Source organism: Mesoplodon bidens (genome assembly GCF_964165515.1).
Source record: "Mesoplodon bidens genome assembly, chromosome: 1".
In the NCBI taxonomy this organism is placed as follows: Eukaryota; Metazoa; Chordata; class Mammalia; order Artiodactyla; family Ziphiidae; genus Mesoplodon; species Mesoplodon bidens.
Window position 1 is genome coordinate 59,391,954 of NC_138176.1, and position 23,098 is coordinate 59,415,051.

General features: G+C 38.1%; 1 protein-coding gene across 2 annotated transcripts in view; it reads right to left on the bottom strand.

Moving 5' to 3' along the window:
- The window catches only part of SLIT2 (slit guidance ligand 2), a 378,953-nt gene that overhangs the window by 245,707 nt on the left and 110,148 nt on the right, over positions 1-23,098 (bottom strand). The window lies entirely within an intron of this gene.

Sequence of the window (23,098 nt, forward strand, 5' to 3'; positions counted from 1 at the left end):
GGAAATTCTATCCTGTAGGGCAGAGAGCTGGAAATAATGAGAAAATGCTGATGACTACCAAAAAAGGCATACCCTGCCTCCACCAAGACACTTCTTTCCCCCAAAGGAAAAATATACAAGAGGCTGGGAAGCTAAAACTATAACAAAAGCCCACCACGTACTCTGTGGGTTTATCTAAATGGGCTTCAATGTTCAGAACATGCTACTTTTCAGTACCTCCAATTGGAACAAAGGACTTAAATCTGTCTACATACAAGAGATGTCACGACATATCATTTGCACAGTCTGATATCTCACTGTTATTTTGGTCCTTGTTGGTGATAAGTCCCAGATTATCCTCTGAAACATTTATATTTTCACATTTCCAGATTATGTCTGGTATCAACCTATCCCAATATCTGTTAAGGAGAGAGATGACTGTCTGATACATAAAAATAGTTCTCGCTAAATCAGTGTCTGAGAACTCAAGAACAGATTTTGATATTATGTTTAAAAATGGAAAAATGAGGTTTGCACACTCTACTTCTAGTTTTTTTTTTTTCTATTGCAGGCTCATCATTATCCATATTTCAGTAAGTTTAATTCAATTTGTAAAACTTCAAATGTTGCTCAATGAAGAAATGCTTTCTGAGTTATTTATGTTTGGGATGTTTTGTAAAGATACATATTTCTTAACACAAACACAACCCTTTATCAAAGAAATAGGTTTAGCATAAACGATATTTACATCTCAGATGAAGCCATATACCTTGTATTATTGAGATTAATGAAGAGTACAGCCTGTGAAAAATTAATTCCTACTGTTGTCAGTTTTCTTGCCTTCTTTTAATTGGCTAGTTTCAATCAGCTCTGGGTGGGAAAATCTGAAAATTCACCTTAAGATAATTATATTCAAAAAGGGTCAATGAGCTGTGAGTACATTTCAAATTATTCTCCTATGAGTCAAATATGTGAGCTTTTATACAGTTATACAGACATCATACATATTATGGCATTTATTTGGAGGAAGGTCAAAGTACTCTATGGTTAGTTCCTGTTTTTTTTTTTTTTTTTTTTTTAATTCCTCGATTTTGGCCATGTTATAAAGAGCTGAAATTAAGTGAAGAGTAGTTTCCAGATAAATTAGATTCTACTAAATTTGAGAAGATATGTTATCTAATTGTGACCAAAAACTCACAAAAGGGCACGCAAAAAGATACACAGTAATAAGCAGAACTTGCAGAAGGAAGATAAAGAAACTACATGGATTTATTTCTACTAAGACGAAAACTGTGTTCCTTTTGTTCCTTTATTCTACGAAAAGAACATTTATTTCACAAGCATGATGGAATGACAAGAATCATCTGATTATATCTGATTATAATAATCAGAGATCCTGAATTTTAATTGGTAGTCCCTAAGTGCCTGGCATGTGCTATTGCGTCTGCAAACATTTTCCCACTTAATGCTTCTTAAGACCCTGAAAGAGGTAAGTGCAATCGTTACCTTGATTTCACACATGAAAAAATTGAGGCTAAGAAAGTTAAGGTCCAGATCTGAGTGCAAAGCCTGTAAAATTAATTGAGCACTGTATTCTACTGCTTTCCTTTAATGTGTGCCAGGCCCTGTGCCCTTGGCCAAGATATATAACTTCTATGAACATCATTGATTTATTCATCTCTGCATCAATCCATTTATTAATTTCTTCACAATATCCTTCAACAAATATTTACTGAGTGCCTACTAAGAGCTGCTCACTGGACAAGAACTGAAAAGACTCATCTGTAAAAAGAAAAGTTTAAAATGACTGTCATAGGGATCTGATGAAATGATATACTAAAGAGGTTTTATATTTTAAAATACCAGTCAGGCCACAACTACTTCTGATAAAAATTGCCATGGATATAGTGCCGTAATCGTGCTGGTGCCATATGATTTCATCATACCCATCCAGACCAGGGTTAACTGTTGTCCTCAAAACAACCCCTTACCCTGGGCAATGAATTGATCTGATACAAAAAAATCTTCTCAGTGGGCATCCACCATCTTGGAAAATGACTCAGTCAAATCAAATCCTATCTCAAAGAGCTGGAACGTGGGATGTCCAAAATGAGATCCTCAGAAAGTAAGAACAGTAGAGGCAGACAGACAAGCAGAATGGCTGTAAAGACTTGGGAAGTTATTTTGTATTCTGAACAGCATTCTAATTTTTGATAATGCCTATTTATACCCATGAACATATTTTCTTGCTCTCATGGTCAGAACATGTCTCACGCCTTAAGATCTTTCAGGTAATACAGCAATGGATTCTAAATTGCTTTCAAAACTGTAAAGCATATACATATGAAATTTGTCACCACCATTATAATTACTAACTAGTGCCGCAGCTTGGTCCAAGTTCATTAAATAATGGAAGATTTAAACTTTTGGCTAGGATTTACTGATCTCCTTATGTGGCTATATTCCAGCATTATCTTTCAATGGTTGCTTTCTAAAATACTATTAAGCTCTTTTGGGGGGTTTGCTTTCATCCACTTATCAGCCCCCAACTCTGAACCAATTACTGAAACATATCTTTGGTGACACTCTGTCAGTATAACTATTAAGAGCTATCTGAAGATAGAGTTTTATGTCTTATTTTTAGTCAGCTTTACAGAAGTGTAATTTATGAGAAATAAAATTGATTTTAAATATACAATTCAAACAGTTTTAACAAATGTATGCAGTCCTGTAACCATTAAACCCATCATGATACAGAATTAGTCCATCATTCCAAAAAGTTCCTTCATGACCCTTTGCTGTCAATCCCTCCCTGGGCCCTTGACCACTGGCAACCACTGTTCTATTTCTATTTACTATAATTTTGCCTCTCCTAGAATATCATATAAATTATATCACAGTGTGGAGTCTTTTAGGTCTAGCTTCTTTCACTTGGCATAAGGCTTTTGAGAGTTGTTATAGGTACCAATAGCTCAGTCCTTTTTTATTGTTGAGTAGTAGTATTCCATTGTGTACAGATACTACTATGTTTGTTAAACCACAGTAATAGCTGATAAACAATGAGTTCTTTTCTGCTCTTTGACTATTATTTCAAAAGCTACACTGAATATTTGCATGGGTGGGTTTTTTGATGAATCCTCAAGATTTTCTACAAAATACCCTGATGTTAGAGAGTTCCACTTCTTCCTTATGAAGCTGTATAATTTTTCTTTAGACTTCTTGGAGTGGCTAGGATACTCTATACAATGTCAAGTAGGATTGGTCAGAGTGGACATACTTGCTTTGCTCTTGAACTGAGAGGAAAAGTATTTTACCATACTTTAAGGATATTAACTATACATTTTTTCAATTATGCCCTTTATCAGTTTGCAGAAGTTCCCTTCTATTTCTAGTTTGCCAAGAGTTTTCATCATGAATGAGTGTTAAATGTTGCTGTTTTCTCTTTTTAAAAAGTCTGTTAATATGTCAAATTGCAATGACTGATTTTTCAAAATTTAAAGCAACCTTGTATTCCTGGGATAAAACCCACTTGGTCATAATGTATTACCTTTATCACTATATTAATTTATTATTATTATTATTTTTTTGCGGTATGTGGGCCTCTCACTGCTGTGGCCTCTCCCGTTGCAGAGCACAGGCTCCGGACGCGCAGGCTCAGCGGCCATGGCTTACGGGCCCAGCCGCTCCGCGGCATGTGGGATCTTCCCGGACCGGGGCACGAACCTGCGTCCCCTGCATCGGCAGGCGGACTGTCAACCACTGAGCCACCAGGGATGCCCTAATTAAACTTTTTGAAAAGGAATTTTGCATATATGTTCATGAGTGATATTGGATTATAGTGGGGTTTTTTTAATGGAATTGTCTGATTTTATTATCATATGATGTTTTGGGAAAAAGTCTCTACTATTTTCTGGAAAGGTCTATGTAGACTTGCCATTATTTCTTCAATAAAAGTTGGTAGAATTTGCCAGTGAAGACATATGGCTTTGGAGTTTTTTGTCTGATTTTGTCTGGTGGAGAGCTTTTCTTTTTTTTTTTTTTTTTAATAGACTTTAGAACAGTTTTAGGTTCACAGCAAAACTGGACAGAAAGTACAGAGGTTTCCCATATACTCCTTGCCTCACACACACGAGCACAGCCTTTAGTGTCACCTCATTCTATAAAACTTGAAAAAACATGAAAATCACACACTGATTTCATTTGTCTGACACACTGTTTTCCTTTGCTCTCAATCTAAGGCTCACCTCGAGGGCCTTAGTAGCCATGGATTGGTTTCTGCTCCCAATTCACTTATTCTCTGATACCTTGACTATTGTTCTCAAAGGGAAGCAATGGTGTCTACAGACATTGAAGCAATCAAGCTTGCATGGATCCCTACATGCTGTCAACAGTGTGTTGGAGATCTGGTCTTCCTTCTTGGACTTGAAACCCTCGGTAGTGAGGAACTCACTACCTCACAAGCAGCTGTTACATTTAAAGTGTTCCCACTGTTAGATCATTCTTCTGTGGGAGCACATGTAAGTTCAGAGAGGCTGAATAAGCAGTTTATGATCAGATTGCTATGTGCAATCAGCGCCAAAATCCAGGTGATCTGATTCCAAGTGGCATGAGAGTTCTTTTATGGATCTCTTTTTATGGATCCCTTATTACAACTATGCCTGATAGGAGAATAGGGCTCATGATTAGTTTATAATACTATTAATACCTCTTGCTTAATACATATAGCAGTAAATATTTCCATCCTTTTAGGCAAGTGCATACACTTGTACACTGTTAGAGGTTTTCTTCACTCCATTTAAAATTTCTGAATAGACACATTCACTTTCAGCAGACTTCTTATTTTATCTGAGAAACTATAAAGTATTCATATACTCACTGTATATTAAATTTTGATCCCTTTTTTTTTCCATTTGGGAATGATCTAGACATTTGAAGAACTAATTTCCTCAAGCAAAGACTTGGCATTTTATTCAAAGTTTGTTAATATGTTCTTTTGTTCCTTCCTATCTTTTTTTCTTTATTCAGGTATTTAATGTATATTTTTTGAGCAAGCAAGTACATCAGACACAGTATTGAATACTCCCTCCCTTTATGGAGCTTATGGTCAAGTGAAGAAAAAAAATTTGTAAACATATAAGATCTCTTAAATTGTCTAAAAGGGAAGAAAATTATTTGGAGAGCTTCTCACTCATGTTTTTAACTGTCATAAATATAGGCAGTAGAAAAACCTGATGCACAGGCAAGAGATTTTCAACGTTAAAAATCAAATGAAAATTTTGAAAATTGAATGATATACCAAAATTCCAAATATTGGAGTCACACTTCCTACAACAAAATTATCTCGCATTAAAAAATTGTAGAATAGTAGTTCTCAAAGAGCATTCCAGGGACCTCTGGGGGTCACTGAGATACTTCTCAGTGGGTCTCTTCAGGTCAAAACTATTGTCATAAAAATACTAAGAATTCTTGGCTTTTTCATTCTCAATATTTCATGAGTGTACAGTGGAGTTTCCACAAGGCTACCTGTTGTCTGATATCACAACAGTTTGAATACAGAAGTAGATAGGAGAATCCAGGTGTCTTCTAACAAGCCAGGCACTAAAGAAATTTACATAAATTTAAAATAATGATGTTCTTCTCACTATTTTTTGTTTTGAAAAATACGTTCTTTTATAAATAAATGTTATTTATGTTAATACATAATGGGTTTATTACTTTAAAAATAATTTACAAAATAAGCCTCTTAACATTTACTATATTAATTTATATTATATGTATGTGTGGTGTATATATATATAAATATATATTCCACGTGATCATAACGTCTTTGTGGTCCTCAATAAGTTCTAACAGTTTATAGGGACACTGAGACCTTGAAGTTGGAAATAGTGATACAGAATACAAAAAAAACAACATATCTGACCTTATAATCCTTGTCAATGTCATATTTCTTCCTCAGAAATCTACAAAGTATAAAATGAACCTCTAAAATTAGACCCTTTTCAGGGCTAATATGCAGATGTTATTGTAATTGTAATGACCAGGTCATTAAGAATATGAAAAATAGGGTTTCCCTGGTGGCGCAGTGGTTGAGAGTCCGCCTATCGATGCAGGGGACACGGGCTCGTGCCCCGGTCCGGGAAGATCTCACATGCCGTGGAGAGGCTAGACCCGTGAGCCATGGCCACTGAGCCTGTGCATCCAGAGCCTGTGCTCCACAACGGGAGAGGCCACAGCAGTGAGAGGCCTGCGTACGGCAAAAAAAAAAAAAAAGAAAGAAAAATAAACGAAATCACCATATTAAAATATTTTAAAAGTATAAATATATTTTAGATCTCTATATACCAGGAAAAAGAAAACTGTTAAAAAAATTTTAGGCAAAGCTGTGTACACGTTGATTGTCACAGAATCTGCATACTTTAATTGTTCATCAATCTTTTGGACATTCTCTACCATCACATACAATGTGAGGCACCAGAACTTGAAGAACAAATCTCTTCTAAAGGACTGATGATGCCACTCTTGCTTCAACAATTATACAAAGCCTGGCTGTGTGTTCTACCTAAATCCACCTAAAATCTGAATGGAAAAAACATGATAAGCAACATAAAAATGCCACTTCCAACAGGGTCTTGCTCGGTTTCATGCCACCTGAGCTAGTATGGCCAAGCAGAAGCAACCGAATACAAAGGTTAAAGTAAAAGCAACTGATCGAGTATGGAGTCAGATTTGTTCTGACCGATTACACACTGAGTTTCTGCAATGGACCAGGCATTGCAATAAGCACTAGAGAAACAAGGATATGCCTTGTCCTCGAGGATCTTCCCTTCCGGTTTGTGAGGAAATGCCACGTGACTGACAGAATCATGGTGATCTGGCCAGGAGTAAGGCCTGAGCCTCTGAGGTGGGAGAGCCAAGTTCAGGACATTGGACCACCAGAGACCTCCTGGCCCCATGTAATATCAATTGGCAAGAGGTCTTCCAGAGATCTCCGACTCAACACTAAGACCCAGCTCCACTCAAGGACCAGCAGCCTCCACTGCTGGACACCCCATGCCAAATAACTAGCCAGACAGGAACACAACCCCACCCACTAGCAGAAAGGATGCCTAAAATCATAATAAGGTCACAGACACCCCAAAACACACCACCGGATGCAGTCCTGCCCACCAGAAAGACAAGATCCAGCCTCATCCACCAGAACACAGGCACCAGTCCCCTCCACCAGGAAGCCTACAAAACCCATTGAACCAACCTTACCCACTGGGGTCAGACAACAAAAACAACAGGAACTACAAACCTGAAGCTTGTGAAAAGGAGACCCAAAACACAGTAAGTTAAGCAAAGTGAGAAGATAGAGAAATACACAGCAGATGAAGGAGCAAGGTAAAAACCCAACAGACCAAATAAATGAAGAGGAAATAGGCAGTCTATCTGAAAAAGAATTCAAAGTAATGATAGTAAAGATGATCCAAAATCTTGGAAATAGAATGGAGAAAATACAAGAAAGGTTTAAGAAGACACTATGAGGCTAGATATCAATTACAGGAAAAAAACTGTAAAAAATACAAACACATGGAGCATAAACAATATGCTACTAAATAACCAAGAGATCACTGAAGAAATCAAAGAGGGAATCAAAAAATACCTAGAAACAAATGACAATGAAAACACCATGACCCAAAACATATGGGATACAGCAAAAGCAGTTCTAAGAGGGAAGTATATAGCAATACAACACTACCTCAAGAAACAAGAAACATCTCAAATAAACAACCTAAACTTACACCTAAATCAGTTAGAGAAAGAACAACAACAACAACAACAACAACAAAACAAGGCTGGCAGAAGGAAAGAAATCATAAAGATCAGATAAGAAATAAATGAAAAAGAAATGAAGAAAACAACAGCAAATATCAATGAAACTAAAAGCTGGTTCTTTGAGAAGATAAACAAAATTGAAAAACCATTATGCAGACTCATCAAGAAAAAAGGGAGAATACTCAAATCAACAGAATTAAAAATGAAAAAGAAGTAACAACTGACACTGCAGAAATACAAAGGATCATGAGAGATTACTACAAGCAACTATAGGCCAATAAAATGGACAACCTGGAAGAAATGGACAAATTCTTACAGAAGCACAACTTTCCGAGACTGAACCAGAAAGAAATAGAAAATTTAAGCAGACCAATCACAAGCACTGAAATTGAGACTGTGATTAAACATCTTCCAACAAACAAAAGCCCAGGACCAGATATCTTCACAGGCAAATTCTATCAAACATTTAGAGAAGAGCTAACACCTATCCTTCTCAAACTCTTCCAAAATATAGCAGAGGGAGGAACACTCCCAAACTCATTCTATGAGGCCACCATCACCTGGATACCAAAACTAGACAAAGATGTCACAAGAAAAGAATACTACAGGCCAATACCACTGATAAACATAGATGCAAAAATCCTCAACAAAATACAAGCAAACAGAATCTAACAGCACATTAAATGGATCACATACCATGACCAGTGGGGTCTATCCCAGGAATGCAAGGATTCTTCAATATACACAAATCAATCAATGTGATACAGCATATTAACAAACTGGAGGAGAAAAAAACATATGATCTTCTCAATAGATGCAGAAAAAGCTTTTGACAAAATTCAACACCCATTTATGATAAAATCCCTCCAGAAAGTAGGCATAGAAGGAACTTACCTCATCATAATAACGGCCATATATGACAAACCCACAGCCAACATTGTCCTCAATGGTGAAAAACTGAAACCATTTTCACTAAGATCAGGAAGAAGACAAGGTTGCCCACTCTCAGCAGTATTATTCAATATAGTTTTGGAGGTTTTAGCCACAGCAATCAGAGAAGAAAAAGAAATAAAAGGAATACAAATCAGAAAAGAAGAAGGATAGCTGTCACTGTTTTCAGATGACATGATACTATACATACAGAATCCTAAAGATGCTACCAGAAAACTAGAGCTAATCAATGAATTTGGTAAAGTAGCAGGATGCAAAATTAATGCACAGAAATTTCTTGCATTCCTATACACTAATGATGAAAAATCCAAAAGAGAAACTAAGGAAACACTCCCATCTACCATTGCAACAAACAGAATAAAATACCTAGGAATAAACCTACCTAAGGAGACAAAAGACCTGTATGCAGAAAACTATAAGTAACTGATGAAAGAAATGAAAGATGATACAAATACATGGAGAGATATACCATGTTCTTGGATTGGAAGAATCAACATTGTGAAAATGACTATCCTACCCAAAGCAATCTACAGATTCAGTGCAATCCATATCAAATTACCAATGGCATTTTTCAAAGAACTAGAACAAAAAATTTTACATTTTGTACTGAAACACAAAAGACGCTGAATAGCCAAAGCAATCTTGAGAAAGAAAAATAGAGCTGGAATAATTAGGCTCCCGGACTTCAGACTATACTACAAAGCTATAGTAATCAAGCCAGTATGGTACTGGCACAACAGAAATATAGATCAATGGAACAGGATAGAAAGCCCAGAGATAAACCTACGCACATATGGTCACCTTATCTTTCATAAAGAAGGCAAGAATATACAGTGGAGAAAAGACAGCCTCTTCAATAAGTGGTGTTGGGAAAACTGGACAGCTACATGTAAAAGAATGAAATTAGAACACTCCCTAACACCATACATAAAAATAAACTCAAAATGGATTAAAGACCTAAATGTAAGGCCAGACACTATAAAACTCTTAAGATGAAAACATAGGTAGTACACTCTATGACATAAATCACAGCAAGATCCTTTCTGAAATGGAAATAAAAACAAATGGGACCTAATGAAACTTAAAACCTTTTACACAGCAAAGGAAACCATAAACAAGATGAAAAGACAACCCTCAGAATGGGCGAAAATATTGCAAATGAAGCAACTGACAAAGGATTAATCTCCAAAATTTACAAGCAGCTCATGTAGCTCAATATCAAAAAAACAAACAGCCCAATGCAAAAATGGGCAGAAGACCTAAATAGACATTTCTCCAAAGAAGATATACAGATTGCCAGCAAACACATGAAAGGATGCTCAACATCATTAATCATTAGAGAAATACAAATCAAAACTACAATGAGATACCATCTCACATCAGTCAGAATGGCCATGATCAAAAAATCTAGAAACAATAAATGTTGGAGAGGGTGTGGAGGAAAGGGAACCCTCTTGCACTGTTGGTGGAAATGTAAATTGATACAGCCACTATGGAAAACAGTATGGAGGTTCCTTAAAAACCTAAAAATAGAACTACCATACGACCCAGCAATCCCACTACTGGACATATACCCTGAGAAATCTATAATTCAAAGAGAGTCATGTACCAAAATGTTCACTGCAGCTCTATTTACAATAGCCAGGACATGGAAACAACCTAAGTGTCCATCAACAGATGAATGGATAAAGAAGATGTGGCACATATATACAATGGAATATTACTCAGCCATAAAAAGAAACAAAATTGAGTTATTTGTAGTGAGGTGCATGGACCAGAGTCTGTCATAGAGAGTGAAGTAAGTCAGAAAGAGAAAGACAAATACTGTATGCTAACACATATATATGGAATCTAAGAAAAAAAAAAAAGGTCATGAAGAACCTAGGGGTAAGATGGGAATAAAGACACAGACCTACTAGAGAATGGACTTGAGGACATGGGTAGGAGGAAGGGTAAGCTGTGACAAAGTGAGAGAGTGGCATGGATATATATACACTACTAAACGTAAAATAGATAGCTAGTGGGAAGCAGCCGCATAGCACAGGGAGATCAGCTCAGTGGTTTGTGACCACCTAGAGGGGTGGGATAGGGAGTGTGGGAGGGAGGGAGACGCAAGAGGGAAGAGATATGGGAACATATGTATATGTATAACTGATTCACTTTGTTATAAAGCAGAAAGTAACACACCATTGTAAAGCAATTATACTCCAATAAGGATGTTAAAAAAAAACAACAAACAAACTACATTGAGGTATCACCTCACACCAGTCAGATGGCCATCATCAAAATTTCTACCAACAATAAATACTGGAGAGGGTGTGGAGAAAAGGGAACCCTCTTGCACTGTTGGTGGGATTGTAAACTGATACAACCACTATGGAGAACAGTATGGAGGTTCCTTAAAAACCTAAAAATAGAACTACCATACGACCCAGCAATACCACTACTGGGCATATATCCTGAGAAAACCATAATTCAAAAAGAGTCATGAAAAAAGAAAAAAAAAAGGAGTCATGTACCACTATGCTCAGTGCATCTCTATTTACAATAGCCAGGACATGGAAGCAACCTAATGTCCATTGACAGATGAATGGATAAATGGCACATATATACAATGGAATATTACTCTGCCATAAAAAGAAATGAAATTGAGTTATCTGTAGTGAGGTGGATGGACTTAGAGTCTATCATACAGAGTGAAGTAAGTTAGAAGGAGAAAAGCAAATACCATATGCTAACACATATATATGGATTCTTAAAAAAAAAAAAAAGGTTCTGAAGAACCTACGGGCAGAACAGGAATAAAGTCGCAGATGTAGAGAATGGATTTGAGCACATGGGGAGGGGGAATTGTAAGCTGGAATGAAGTGAGAGAGTGGCATGGACATATATACACTGCCAAATGTAAAACAGATAGCTAGTGGGAAGCAACCGTGTAGCACAGGGAGATCAGCTCAGTGCTTTGTGACCACCTAGAGTGATGGGATAAGGAGGGTGAGAGGGAGATGCAAGGGGGAGGGGATATGGGGATATATGTATATGTATAGTTGATTCACTTTGTTATACAGAAGAAAGTAACACAACAGTGTAAAGCAATTATACTCTAATAAAGATGTTTAAAAAAAATGTCAGCTGCCCAAGCTAAAATTTTTAGAAATCACACTAATTTTAACGAATTGTTTAATATCCACTTATACACATACACAATAGCCCTGTAATGACTGTTTCTCCATGTTTCATCACTCCATTCTCCCTAACTAGAACATCAATGATACTGTAAGAAAAAAAAAGAGCAATAGAAAAAAATGCTAAATCTCACATTTGACAACACCATATTGATGTCTGAAATGTTAGCCGATTTCAACTCTGTGGCTTACTGACACTTAGGATTTTTAGAGTTGGCAGAAAAGTGATCAACGTATGGAGGGAACATAAACTCTGAGTTTATACTGTCACAGATAGGAAACCATAAATAGTATCTTCCAAGGTACTAATATATGAAGATTCAGTAACAATTGAAGTTATATTTCCTATTTACTGTCTGTAGAAGGAACAGGAAAATAAGGGATGGAGATGCAAAGGACAAGGGGGAGGGGAAGAAAGGGAAGGAAACGGAGAGAGGAGAGAGGGGGAAAGAGTAAAGAATGAAACAGTGGAAGGCAGAGCAGGAAGGGAGCCATAGGGATGGAAGAGGAGTCCTTAGTTAGCAAAAGACTCCATTTATCAGCTGGAGGGGCAGCAGGAAATGACTGACTCTTAGGTAAGAAAAAGGACTGAACTGCTTAAGAAGAGGCTATTTCAGTGCTAAAGAACAGAGAAATGGCAACGCAGATAAAAAGTCCAATTACAACAAGTAGTTAGGGTAAAATTGGAAGCAACAGATTAAAGCACAATTTTACCCGTTTCTTCTGTAAGCAATTTTTCTCTTCACAGATTATAAGCAAGTTAGGAAAGTAAATGTTGCTGAAGGCAGCTGAGTGCCTGTGAGGCACAAGTAAGGTATGTGCCACTGATGTCCTCTTACCTCAAGGGGCTTAGTGGCCAGAGGGGAAGATAGCCAGGGCCATGAGGGTGGTAATAAAGGCCTCTTTAGCCACTTTCCTGTACCTCTCCTCTCCAAGTGAGATGGCTGGAATTGTTGATCTCTAAGTTGTATCATAGCTCAGAAATATATAACTGATTTTCAGTAAGAGGCAACCGAAAGTAGAACTTTAGCTTCAATTTAAGAAGTGAAAAAATTAACTAGCACAGAATGAAAACATGGACTTTGGCCTTTTTCTCATAAGTATCAAAAGTATGCCAGAACAGACCTTTGCAGTGCTGGGCAAGGACTGTTACCTTCCAAAGGGGCAGCTGCTTCCATTCAAATTTCCTCCTTCTTCTCACCTGTCTTGTCCAAACATTTACTTTTTATGCAAGAAAACATGAGCACTTTTTAAAAACTGGGCACTGTTATGAGTTGAGTTGTGCCCTACTCCAATTCATTTGCTGAAGTCTAACGCTCAGTACTTCAGAATGTGACCTTATTTGGAAATAGGGTTGTCATAGATGTAATTAGTTAAGATGAGGTCATTAGGGTGGGCCCTAATCCAACATGGCTACTGTCCTTGTACAAAGGGGAAATTTGGACACACAGACATGCATAGAGGGAAGACAATACATGAAGAGATTCAGGGAGAAGACTGGCCATCTGTAAGCCAAGGAGAGCGGCCAGGAACAGATCCTTCTCTCACAGTACCCAGAAAGAACCAATGCTGCAGGCACCTTGGTCTCGGACTTCTGGTCTCCAGAACTGTGAGGTAACACATTTCTCTTGTTTAATCCACTCAGCCTGTGGTACTCTGATACTCAGCCCTAACAAACCAATAGAAGTACTTTCAAAGTACTTGCTGCCCATTACTCTAAGCACCCTGGCTATATCACTATATATAATCCCCACTGTACCTTCACAAGGTACATATTTTAAAACCCACTTTTAAAATGGGGAAGCTGAGACACACAGAAGTGATGCTAACAACTCACATTCCGTAAGTATCAGAGCCAAGATCCAAACTGAGGCAGCTTACCTCAGAGTGCACAAGTTTAACCACCATATCTACTGCTTCTCATAGAGGAGAGCAGTTCCTAGGAGACAAACTCTGCCAGGTTTTGCTAATACTTCTTTCTTCTACTCGCTGCTCACTGTTTCCCCTGCAAAAACCCCTCTTGCCCCAGATGGTTCTAGATGATCATTCCTTATCTCATAACCTTTCCTGGAATGGGCTGTGCATCTGCTATGTGCTACTCCAGAGAAACATTTACTATACGGTTTTATAAAGTGCTATTCAAATGTTTGTTTCTCCCAGTAGATTTTGAGCCCCTGGAGGAACTGAATGTGGTCACCCTTGATTAGTTTCATATCTGTGGCTCTTAGAATCAAACCTAGCACATCGAAAGAATTCAATACATATTTGTCAAATGAGTGAATTACCGTTAAAGGAAGCCCAAAGGAATTCTTTCAGAGTTAACTTTATTATACTCACACACATATACCCATGTGCATTACACATACACAAATATTAGCTATTTTAAAGGATAGACAAGATTTTAGAATGAATGACACCAAGACTTTAATACTGGTTATTATTAAACTTATATTTGAAAAGGCAAGCACTTTAAAACTTTCCTTCAAAGAAATGGAACAGACTATTTATGAAACACTGCATACATTCATGAGTTAGGCATTTCAAACATTGGGGTTCATGTTACACATACTGGTAAACTGAAATTCAGGAGAGCTGATCCAATAGAAGTCAACCACAGAGTTAAACTCAATGGCAAAAAGTTTCTTGAGTGTGATAATAAAGTTTTCTTGAGTGTGATAATAAAGGCAGAATAAGTTGATGTTTTTCTTTAAGCAAGAAACATTTGGTTCTATCTTTCAGAAAGCTGTCAAACTAATTTTTTTTTTTTTTTTTTTTGCGGTACGCGGACCACTCACTGTTGTGGCCTCTTCCGTTGCGGAGCACAGGCTCCGGACCCGCAGGCTCAGCAGCCATGGCTCATGGGCCCAGCCGCTCCGCGGCATGTGGGATCCTCCCGGACCGGGGCACAAACCCGTGTCCTCTGCATCAGCAGGCGGACTCTCAACCACTGCGCCATCAGGGAAGCCCTGTCAAACTAATTTTGATTATAAATTCCCTAGCAACTCTAAAATGCCACGGGGAGAGAGGTCAAAGACAGATGTGTTAGTTGAAAGAACTGATTTGAGATTAGAAATGCTGCTTAACATATAAATATAATGACATTTAGCATACAGCACCCATTACTTACAAGGAACTGAGTAGGCAATGGGGGGGAAATAATATTTGTATATGTAAACACACTCATACAATACATCCATCCATCTCTGGTGGTTTCTTTAAAGGCCACTTGTCCTCTCTTTTAGGTTTATAAATATTTATCCCATTGTAGACACATTTAAAACAAAATGGTGTTTCATAATAAAAGATATAATCTAGGGCTTCCCTGGTGGTGCAGTGGTTAAGAGTCCGCCTGCCAATGCAGGGGACATGGGTTCATGCCCTGGTTCGGGAAGATCCCACATGCCTCTGAGTGGCTGGGCCCGTGAGCCATGGCCGCTGAGCCTGCTTGTCCGGAGCCTTGCTCCGCAATGGGAGAGGCCACAACAGTGAAAGACCCGTGTACCGCAAAAAAAAAAAAAAAAAAAAAAAGATATAATCTAAGAGATCTTTTCAAACTCTAGAAATAAATATCACTCAACATCAATATGCTTGCCTTCAATTTTGGTATTATAATGCTTGAATCTGTGAATGGCCTTAAATGTCTCCTTCTCTATGGTTTGTTTTATCCTATCCAGTATTTGCAGATGTGTAAAATTGAGAGAGCAAATATACCAGCAAGGATCATAAAAGTGGAAAGTATTTTTCCCCACTGTGAAAGTCAAAATTTAGCAGGATCCATGCTATAGGACAGAGTAAAATATAAAAATTAGCAAAGACCATTTACACTTACAAATAGAACAATGTTAACTTTGGAAGTTAGAGAATTCATATATAAATACAAATATATTTGTATATTTTATAGGTAATAAAAATAATTTCTTTAGGAGTCTAAAAAATGGTTATATTAAACTGTATTTCACCCTTTCCTCTTTGGGCTCCTTTTCCACTCTAATTTTTACAAAATTTAATGAGGTCTAAAAAGAATGTCCAGTAATTATTATAAAAAATCACAAACTCTGAAAGCAGATAAACCAGAGTTTGAGGCCAAGCTCTGCCCTTTATGTGCCCTTTGACATCAAGGAAATTCCTCTCAAAATGTATTTCCCCCGTGTTTAGAATGGGAATAAGAATCACCTCATCCCCAGAACTGGTTTGAAGACTAAATGAAATTAGGCTTCAAAAGTATCTGGCATAGTGGGTGGTACATATAAACAGTTCCCCAAAGGTGTTAGATATTAAAAGACTCTAAATGTGGCTTAAGAACAAGACAGCCAGAACCCTTTAGCCCACTCAAAGGAACAGAGTGTTGAGAACAGTGATTGAGAACTGGAATTTCTGTTTTTGCTAAAAATGTATGACACAGGATAGTTATTAATGAAACCTAAGAAGTGGTTAGGTATGTTTTATCAAGTTCTTCCTCATAATTAAAATAAGTAAATATGTAATCACCAGGAAATTTAAGAAAAAGATGGCTAAGTTAAGAAACCCTTACAATATTTCTGTGACTGAATCCATATATATGGAAAATGGCCCCCAAACAACATTCACTGCCCATTGGTGGATGAAAAAATAATTTATTACACATCTCCTTTTGGTCAGGTACAAGGTTGGGTACCAATGACAGTCTCACAGGATTTTTCAACCTCAGGTGAGTGTCAGGACAATAAACAATGATGCATGTCTGAGAAGGCATAAAGTGCCGTGGGAGACGGTCCAGGGAACCTGAAGGGGTTGGGGGCATCTTACAGAATCATTCTGGAAGCTCTTGAAGAAAATATGAGAGAGGACAGCAGAAATGCCCTTATGACACCTCCATGTGGATTACAGAAAAGTGTTACTTTCTCAATACAGTCACAGAAATGTATATTCTGTGAAAAAAACGCTTTGCTCTCTTTTCATAATAAGTATACAAATGCGTGTGTGAATATGAATAAGTGTGAGTGGGTGTGTGTGGCAGGTGATCTCTGAGTTCATGTGTGTACGTGTGTGTGTTTGAATGTCTATGTCAGTGTGTGTGGTGTGAGTGTGGCTATGTGAGAGTGTGTATGTGGGTGAGTATGAGTATGTGTGAAAGGGAGGTCTCACTGACCTTGGAATGGTCACCCTTAGATGGGTGCCTTGTGCATTCTAGACCCTGCAAAACCATAAGTGGCAGCTCCAAGAGGTGAGCCAAAGAGAGGTGGGAAGAACAAACAAGAAACCATGTCATCCCCAAAATAACTGAAGATGGTCTTTGCTAGTGGTAGTGATTTGTTGAAAGGAAAGCAATATTACTTGAAAGGTATTTATGGAAGTGCTGCCTAGTGATTTGGTCACTAACAGGATATTAAGGAGGTGGCAAGTTTAGGATAATAAATACCATTTATCAGGCATATGTTTTCACCAAATCTCCAAAATTTACCCGTGGGAATTGGGACTTCCTCCATGTTACAGGAAAATGTAGAAAGGTCGGTTGTCCAAGGTCACAACACTAATAAAACAGATGCTTGTAGTCACTGTCCCAGAGCTATTCACAAAGGCTGAGAATTCAGGAAATGGAGGGTAGTTTGAGGGGAAAGAAAAGGAATGACCTCTCACTCCTGCCAAGTCTGAAATGCCCATGGCAGGTCTAAATGAAATTCTCTGGGTAAGCTGAAGATTTCAATCTTGGAGCCATCATCACACTCAGAGCCTAGAGTTAAAACTCCTGACTCAGCAAATCATGTTGCTGGTCCCAGGTATGTATACTATCATATAGATAAATTTGTGTCATGAATGAATAGAAGAGTAGTATTCAGGAAAACTGTACCATAATAAGATGCTTATTCTTCCTGTGTGTGTAACCTTATTTAATTAGAGTCATTGAGTACCTCAGGAATAATGAGAATTATTAGACCAGAAATGAAAGGAGAAAAAGGAAATCTGTTTTAATTTTCAAAACAGAATTTTTGAGTCTACTCCAGCCTATTTTTGTGGAAAGAGAAAGGAGTTTTCTACATTTTGAAAGCTCTCTGTCACATACCAAGAATGAAACCTGGTCAACACAGATCGTCTAGTTTTAGTTGCAGTTATGATATAAGGCCGTGGTTCTCAAACTTTGGCAAACATCACAATCACTGGGAGGGCTTGCTAAAACACAGCTTGCCAGGTCCCTTCCCTACATGTTCTGATTCAGGTTGGGGTCGGGGCTGGAGAATTTTCATTCCTAGCAATTTGTCATATGATGTGGTATTGCTAGTACACAGTACTCTGAGAATCATTCATGTAAGGAAAGTCCTCTCCCTCCCGGCCCCGGCCAATACAAAGTAGAAAGCCTTTCTTGGGAAGAAGAACAGAGATTTGGAAGGAACATAACTAAGTTGAAATTGATACATGAGTCTGTAAGAAAATACCAAAGTTCTTCAGCCAAGAGAGTGGAATCTTAAAATACAGTCACTTCCAATACCCCCAGTTACGACGAGCAATAGGGACAGGCTGAGATTGGACTGGTGCTTTGTTTCCTTTTTACATCCAGCGTGATACAAAAGCAGTGAAGCAGGAGAGGGACAGGGACAGGGAGGTCTCTACACAGATGCATCTGACATAGCTCCCTGATCTGGGTTTGCTGTGCATGAAACCCAGTCATTCCTGTGTGCCTGGAAAAGATGAAACACGTCAAGAAGAAGGACAGGCAAAGAAGTGGTCAACCACAAAATTCTAGAAATCAGGGGTTGGCACTTTTTTTAAATTGAGGTAAGTTTGTTTTATAACATTACACGTTTCATGTGTACAACATTATATTTCAACTTCTGTATACCCTGCAGTGTGCTCACCACCAAAGGTTTAATTTCCATCCGTCACCGTATAGTGGACCTCCTTCACAGATATCACCCTCCCCCACAAGCCTCTTTCCCCTTTGGTAACCACTAATCTTTTCTCTGTATCTATGTGTTTGTTTTTGTTTTGTGTTGTTTGTTTTATTTTATAGTCCACACATGAGTAAAATCATATGGTATTTGTCTTTCTCATCTGAGTCATTTCACTTAATACCCACAAGATCCATCCATGTTGTCACAAATGGCAGGATTTATCTTTTTTATGACTGAGTAGTATTCCATTGTGTGTATATGTGTATATACATATACCACATCTTCTTTATCTATTCTTCTGTAGGTGCACATTTAGGTTGTTTCCATATCTTGGCTATTGTAAATAATATTGGAAAGAACACAGACATACAGGTGCATGTATCTTTTTGAATTAGTGATTTCATATTTTTCAAATAAATACCCAGAAGTGGAATATCTGGATCATATGGTAGTTCTAGTCTTAATTTTTTGAGAAACTGCCATACTGTTTTCCATAATGGTTACACCAATGTCCATTACCACCAGCAGTGTATAAGGGTTCTCTTTTTTCCACACCTTCTCCAACACTTCTTCTTGTCTTTTTGATAACAGTCATTATAAAGGGCATGAGGTGATAGATATCTCACTGTCACTTTGATTTGCATTTCCCCAATAATTACTGATGTTGAACATCCTTCCATATGCCACACTGGCCATCTGATGCCTTCTTTGGAAAATGTCTATTCAAGTCCCAAGCCAGTTTTTCAATTGAGTTGTTTGCTTTGTCATTGTTCAGTTGTATGAGTTCTTTATATTTTTTGGATATTAACCCCTTATTGGATATATGACTTGCAAATATCTTCACTGGGTTGGTAGGCTGGCTTTTCGTTTTGTTTTTCTGGGAAAGGTCTTATTTTTTCTTAGTACCTGAAGGATAACTTTGCTGGGTAGAGCTTTCTTGGCTGATAGCTTTTATCTTTCAGTATTTTGAGTATGTCATTCCACCCTCTCTTGGCCTGTAGAGTTTCTGTTGAAAAATATGCTGATAGCTTAATGGAGGCTCCTTGGTAGGTCACTGTTTTTATTTCCTTTTTGCCTTTAAAATTCTTTCTTTGTCATTGACTTTTGACAATTTTAATATTATGTGTCTTGGAGAAGGTCTTTTTGCACTGAGGTAATTAGGTGCTCTCTTAGCTTCATGGACTTGTATAATCCAGTTCCTTCCTCAGGTTTGGGAAGTTCTCAGCTGTTATTTCTTTAAATAACCTCACTGCTTCCTTCTCCCTCTCTTCTCATGCTGGGATACCCATTATCCTTATGTTTCCTTTCCTAAGGGAGTCACATAGTTCTCATAAAATTTCTTCATTAAAAAAAAAAACTCAGTTCTCTCTCCTCTTCTACCTGAATTATTTCCATATTTCTATCTTCGAGCTCATTAATTCTCTCTTCCATACGATCTGCTCTATTTACAATGCTTTCTAATGCATTCTTCATCTCATTTATTGAACTCTTCAGCTCCAAGCTTCTGTTTTGTTCTTTTTTAGAGTTCCAGTCTTTTTGGTAGAATATTACTTCTTTTCATCAATTTTATTCCTGCACTCACTGAACTTCCTTTTTGTTTCCTTGTAGCCTGTTGAGTTTCTTCATGACAGCTAGCTTGAATTCTCTATCAGTTAGACTGCAATATTCCATGACTTTAAATGAGTTTGGTTCCTGGAGAATTGTCATTATCACTTTGTGATACCATGTTATTGTGTTTTTTCATGAAGCTCGATGAGTTGGTCCTCTGCCGGCATATTTCAAGTAGCAAACAACTTTCTTATTTAGGTAAAGCTTCTTTTACTTTGATTCTAACTATTCAACAGGTTGTTAATTTGAGGCCCTTCTTTTGCTTTTCAGTAGGTGGCACTATAGCACAAGTTTCTGAGCAGCCTCTGAAATATTTGAGAATCAGCATTTTCCATCCTCTACTACCTCTTACAGACATGTTGACAGTGCCTGCCTTGTCACTATTCATGCCTTTAGGGTCACGAGTGCCTTGCTGTTGCCTACTGCCAATGTCACCACCATCACTGGCATTGATGCTGGGCCCATTGTGTGCCTCCACCACAACAGTGGGTGGGGCAGGATGTGGGGGGCATCAGGATTGCAGGTCCTTCGTGGTTGCTGGGTTTGTGGGTGCTGTTGCCCCAGGCAGGGGGACCAGTGCTATGGATGTTGCTGCAGCTGGAGGAACTGGGGTCACAGGCCCTGCCATCACTGATGCCTAGTTCCTTTATGCCATTGATGCTGCTGAGGCTGGGAAGCCAGAATCGTGTGCACTGGGTCCCCTGCTACTACTGGATTCTCTGGGGTTGCAGGTCAACCAGGGCTGGAGGGTCAGAATCATGGGCATCATCTCAGCTGTTCCCTGAGTTATGCCTCCTCTCTGTGTTCCAGTCTACACACCTTCACATGTACAGATGCGAGGATCTCTCCAGCATCCTGGTGTATTGAGCAGAGGAGGCTTGGTTGAGATACGGATGTTTTACTAGTTGTAGACTGAGAGGGAGAGACAAAGAGAGCATCTCCTACTGGCATGATGCTGACCTTTCTCTAGGCAAACTTTTTCTGAAAAGGGCCAGTTAGTAAATGTTTTAGGCGTTGTGGGCCATCCAGTCTTTGTAGAAACTACTAACCTACATTGTTGTAGAACTAAAACAGACATAGACAATGCATAAACGGATCAGCGTGGCTGGATTTGGCCCTCAAGCAGCTGGATTTTGTCTGTCTGCCATAGTTTGCCAACCCTTGCTATAAACTACGGGGCTCTCAAAACCCAGTAGCAACAAAACCTCATTTCACAGCCTATATAAGCATTAACAACTCCAAATGGCTGGCCCTTGGTGGACAAGAACACAAGATATTTGGGGACAATACAAGGCACTGTATCTAGAAAATACCAGACAATACCTCTGACCCCTGAGGAAATCAATGACGACAAAGACAGCACAGAGATCAGAAGCATCTTGCTCTCTTATTATGGGATATGGGGATTTAGCCCTTCTCTCAGCGCCATTTTGGTAAGAATACAAAAGGAGTGTGGACTCCTTGAGAGAAGACACCTTCCTGACATGGAATAGGAACTTCACATTGACTGAGGATTTAGTCAATTGCAATTGAATTCATCTGAAAGAGACCAATATAAACCAAAGATGGCTAAAATAACTGTTTAGCAAAGTTACTTTCTCTCTCCATCATTGTGGGCAGGATATATTTATTGACAAATAAAATAGAACACCGTTTTTGTATATCTGAGTGTGATGTATAAATACCCACTCCATTATAGAAGGAAAAAAGTCATTTCTGCCATCCTATAGGTTCACAGGGGACCTCCTAAAATTGGAGTCAGGATATAAAGTACTTCCTTAGAGCATATGATGTCAAAAGTAAAGGTTCCCTTAATTCCTCATATTTACTGCTCTCAAAGCCCCTGTCAAATTTTATCATGAGCATTTTTCACTTTTTTATATTCCTATCACTAGATCAAATGCATCAATTATAAGAATTACTTAAAAGGAGTTTTCCAGATCCCAAAAAGACTCTGGGTACAGAGTAGGTGTTTAAATTTTATGTTGAATTTATTTGAATTGATCTTTACTTGACTAGAATTAAAGGTATTGCTGTGAAACATCCTCATTAACTTGTTCTAGTGGCATATTTTGAGCACGACACTACAGAGAGATTGCTGTGGTTTACCACAAACACATATAATTATTTTCAATTAACTTTAAAAAAGCCAGAAATTGTGTTTAGAAATTTCTCTTTCCAGCAGGCTATTGAGAACTTTAATCTTAGTCTGTTAAAAGACTAGTTTTAGAAATTCTTTTGCATCTCTCCCTCCACCCCACCTCTTGCCCCCTCTATCTTTTTCTATCTCATCATGCCATTTCAAAAATCAGAAAAGCTACCCTACAGAGCTGGATTATATAAGTGATTTCAGCTTAGCTAAAGAGTCCCATTAAAAGTTCCTCAGCTCCAAGAATCAGGTTTAGAGTATTACATAAAGCATGGACACAAAATCTATCTAAGACTTCTTATTGCATACAACTATCAAGCTTTCAAGAATGGAAAAAAAGAGAGAAAGTGAGAAAAAGAGTAGCGCTATCAGTCTTCCTTTGTAAGCCAATCAATCTTCAAAAGAAAACCAAGAGGAATGCTGTTCCAGGGCAGGCTCACTGAAGTAATTTCCAAGCCTTATTACCCCTGTAAGAATGGGCTGAAAGGATCCAGCCTTAGGAAGCTTTGCCTGACAGATTCAGCCTGCTTTCTGGAGAG